Genomic DNA, 5,000 nt, shown 5'->3' with positions numbered 1-5,000 from the left:
ATGTATGTATGTATCTATGTATCTATGTATGTATGTATTTATCTATATATCTATACTTATGTATATATTTAAGTGTGTGTGAGTGTGTGTGTGTATGTGTGTGTGCGCGCGCCTGTGCGTGTACCTCTATGCACGCATGCATACATGAACGAGGTCATGTACGCGAACTTGTTCCAGATTTGAGTTTTAGAGTCTGCAAGTAACGATACTGTGCCACCTGACAGCCCTGACGAGTCGACACAACCTCTTTGTTTCCTTCGAAAGCGTCCACTACCTTCTACAGGAGCAATACCTGACGGAGAGAGAGGCCCAGGTTGGGGGGAGGACTTGGGTGAGGGCGGACATGAGGTAGAGGGTGGTAGCAAGGTTGGAGATTATGTAAAACCACCCGCCACCCACCAGCATCCGACTTCCCTCCGTCTTAAGCCCCAGTCACACCAAGCTTACGACCCGTTTCCGACCACCTTCGACCGAAAATCAAGCGATCGGTCGGCGACACAAAACCTATGCAAGGAATTGAAATGGGAAAAGTTAATGTGGTTGATAAGATGAAAATCTATGTACTGGGGACTATTCAGTGTGTGTTGTAATATATCTATCTATCGATCGATCTATCTATTTATCTATCTTATTACCGACTACCAGCGACTTCCAAAGACTACCTGCAACTGGCCGCCGGCGGTCGGAAACAGGTCGTAAGCTTGGAGTGACTGGGCCCTTAGCAAACCTAGACGAAAAACTGCGGACACCAAAAATGACCCACCATCTATCTTAACTCTGCAATGACAACTGACCTTATTAAACATTTAGTGTGTTTTCATATACAGTAGCCCAACCCCTTATAATTAATTTATTTGTTAAATAAAAAAAATGGTAATGGTACAACAGGTGTGGAATATACTCGTATATTTGTATTGTCATGATACGTTATGGGTGTGGTGCGAATGTCCGCATTCTTACACTCGTGGAGCTCCGTCGTGAACTAAATATCCATCCTTGCTGAACGATAAGTCGACGTGGAGCCCCGTAACGCAATGTAACGGTGTAACGAAATAAGACGAGAGGTTTCTCGAATGTACGTGACAAATCGTGTGACCAACATATGATAATGTCACGCCACAGATAAGTGAGTCACTGTCTAGAAAGGGTGGATAATGACCAAAATGATACAAGGAATTAGAAATTTACCGCACAAAGAAAGGCTTAAGCACCTTAACTTACATACATACATACATACATACATACATACATACATACATACATACATACATACATACATACATACATACATACATACATACATACATACATACATACATACATACATACATACATACATACATACATACATACATACATACATACATACACACATACATATACCAAAGGCTTTTTCCCCTTTACAAGGGAAGTAGCCAAAAGATAAAGGCATAGAAACCACTCCCAACCATTACATCCCCTACATACTCCACCCCCCTCCACCCTCTTCCCTCCCTCTTATCTTGGCACCTACTGGATGACGGGTCATCCCTGCACCTTAACTTACACTCTCTGGAAGAACGTGGAGTGCGGGGTGATCTAATAGAGGTATTCAAATGGGCCAAGGACTTTAACAAGGGTGATGTAGGCAAGGTCATCATATTAAGACAGCAGGGCAGGACTCCCAGTAGTGGATTTAAATTGAACAAGTTCAGTTTTAAGAAGGAAATAGGGAAGAACTGGTTTACCAACAGAGTGGTTAACGAATGGATAATTTCACGGATAGGGATGACAGGTGGTAAGGGACATGGAACTGCCTAGTGTAGGCCTTGTGGTCTCTTGCAGTTTCCCCATTCTTATGTCTTTACGTCTGAGTTCTAAAATTCGCCGACAATTTCCCAGGATCTTTATTTTCTCGTAAATAGCACCGTGTTATCATATAATAGTACTTTAAGGTAATACTATTGTCTATTCTATTCGTTAACCACTGTATTGGTAAACCAGTTTGTGCAAATTTAGGTTTAAGAAGGGAATAGGCAAGAACTGGTTTACCAATAGAGTGATTAACGAATGGAATAGACTTAGTAACCATGTGATGAGCGCTGAAAGAATTGGTTATCTTGAGAGAAAATGAGATAGCTTTATGGATAGGGTGGTAATGAGAATGGAACTGCCTAGTGTAGGCCTTATGGTCTCTTGCAGTCTCCTTCATTCTTATATTCTTAGGTCTGAGTTCTAAATTTGCAGGCAATTTTTCAATATCTTTATCTTCTTGTAAAGAGTATCGTGTTTTCATACCTACAATATTTAAAGATAATACTGATAATAATTATATGCAGACATATATGCGATACGTAATTAAAGTTATTTGTATGTTGATAAAAAAATAGGAATAAAACTGAACTGATGTTATGTAACATACTGTACGTGCCAATAAGCTCATATGGGATTCTGTGTGCGTACAAACTACTAGGGAATTCCTTATGGGATCGTCTGCAGCGTTGGGGACTCCCAGTGGAAATCCCACTTCAGCTAAACTCGCCTCAGCGCTGGCCGTCTCCACCAATTTGTTTATCTATTAAATGTTTTGTTGATAAATACTTTTATTTTGTTATTACTCTCTCTCTCTCTCTCTTTCTCTCTCTCTCTCTTTCTCTCTCTCTCTCTATCTATCTATCTATATATCTACCTATCTATTTATTTATCTATCTAACGGCGATTTTACTCAGCGGAAGGTGAAATTCTTTGAAATATGCGTGTTTGTTCCATTCAATTGAAAATAAAGAAAATGGGCACTATTGTATTGGCAGTCTATTATGCATAGTTATGCTCAGAAAAGGATAGTTGAGGTTTTTTATATAGAATGTAAATTAGTTATATTAGTTAGGAAAATATTAACCAGGGAAAGCCTCAGGAGGAGACGTTCCTTAGCGTGATGTTTTCGGTTCGAACGCTATGACGTCACTTGGACGAGCGGTTGCTACGATAAAAAATAAATGATTATTAACATTTATTTAAAACAAAGTTAAGATTATTTGTTTCAATATTCAGTACTTTAGAAAAAGATCAGGATGCACAGTAGCCTTATATATATATATATATATATATATATATATATATATATATATATACACATATATGTATGTATATATATATATATATATATATATATATATATATATATATATATATATATATACACATATATGTATGTATATATATATATAAATATATATATATATATATATATATATATATATATATTTACATTATGGCCATTAGCGTGAGCATCCAAACAAGATGGAGATTGTTAAAACGGTCCTCTTCCTAGCATCCTTGAACATGACAATTGTTTTTAAGGTACAGTTAGCGAAACAAGTCCTTCGCCGTTTTACTGACAAAGAAGAAGAAAGGAATTTACCAAAACCTGTAATCTTGACAAAAGTTGAGAATGCGGACTCAGTCATGAAGTTTGAGGCAAGGCTTGACAAATTCTAGAAGGAACAAGAACAAACATTTAACTATAGGGCACAGATTAACACTGCACGCAGCCAACACCATATAAGAAATCAGGCTGCCACACTGGAGTCAAGCCACATAAGGCCTCTTCCAGTAAACATCAACTATAATCAACTGTAACCAACTGTAATCAACTGTAATATATCAGCAACATTATTGAAGATGTTCAACAATTCAAAATCACCATTGGAAATTATCTCTAATAGTTCATCAGCATTGTTAAAGATGTTCTTTAGATGTTCACGAACATTATTATTGATGTTCACTTTTTCTATCGGAGCGTAGCAAATCATTTATAGAGACAAAACTTTATTTTATTTCTTTCTCCCGTCGCGATGATTTTCAGGAACAGACGCTGGCGACATGACGTCACCAGCAAAGAGAACCTTTCAATTGACCCCTGCTTTCACTCGGACTACTGTAAGGCGACTTTCAAAGAATTACTATCTATTTATCTATTAATCTATTTATCTATTATCTATTTACTTATTTGTTTATTTATCATTTATCTGTGTTTATTCATTCATTTTATTTTTTTCAACTGCGTATTGTCTTATTAGGATACGAGTATCCTTCGGAATTTCCTTGTCGCCATCATGGTTATTTGAGATAATGCGAACAGACATAGAGGAATTTATATTGATACTTCTATTATATTTCTTTTTCGGATTCTTTAGTCCGGTCGTGCGTTTTATTTATTTGATATCTTAATTTGTTTATTTATCTAATGTTTTGTTGATCAATATTTCTATCTATCTTGTTACTACTTGTTTATTTTATAAAACGCTCTTTCACTCTTCTTTCCTGGATGATCTCTCTCTCTCTCTCCCTCCCTCCCTCACTCTCTCTCTCTCTCTCTCTCTCTCTCTCTCTCTCTCTCTCTCTCTCTCTCTCTCTCTCTCTCTCTCTCTCTCTCTCTCTCTCTCTCTCTCTCTCTCCATATTTACATCGTCCTCCTCCCCTTCCCTCTTCCCTCTTCTCGCTCTCCACCTCTCCTCCCCTCTCCTTTTCTCTTTTTCCCTTTTCTCTCTCCCTCTACTCTCCTCCTCCTCCAACGCCTCCTCTCCTCGCTTCCTCCTCCAACTCCACTTCCCCCTCTACGCTCTCTCCCCCAAACCCTCTCCCCACTCCACCTCCCTCTCTTCCCCCCTAACACTCTCCCCGACCCCCCTACCCCTAGTCGAGGCTTAACCGGAGGCTTTGCTCCCAGAAGTCATTACTCTTATTCCGGAAGCTTCTCGGTCCGGATGATCTCTGGTCTCCGTAAGCTTCTGGAGACTCCCGGGGGGTCTCCGGAGGGCTCCGGGTCACCCCTTCTGGGTGGCACTCTTCTCCTCTCACTCTAGCTGACGCCAGGTTATTTTATTCATCTTCGTAGGACCACGTCAGTGGTTAAGGAGTGACCTAGCAAAGATGGATATTTCTTGATGTAATTTTTGCTAATAATTATATTATATTATGTTATATCATAAATTAATTTAGACTTAACCCTTACCGAACCT

This window comes from Oratosquilla oratoria, chromosome 27 (assembly GCF_046742065.1).
Source record: "Oratosquilla oratoria isolate Oo_2021 chromosome 27, ASM4674206v1, whole genome shotgun sequence".
Taxonomy (NCBI): domain Eukaryota; kingdom Metazoa; phylum Arthropoda; class Malacostraca; order Stomatopoda; family Squillidae; genus Oratosquilla; species Oratosquilla oratoria.
Note: the sequence above shows the minus strand (reverse complement) of the source record.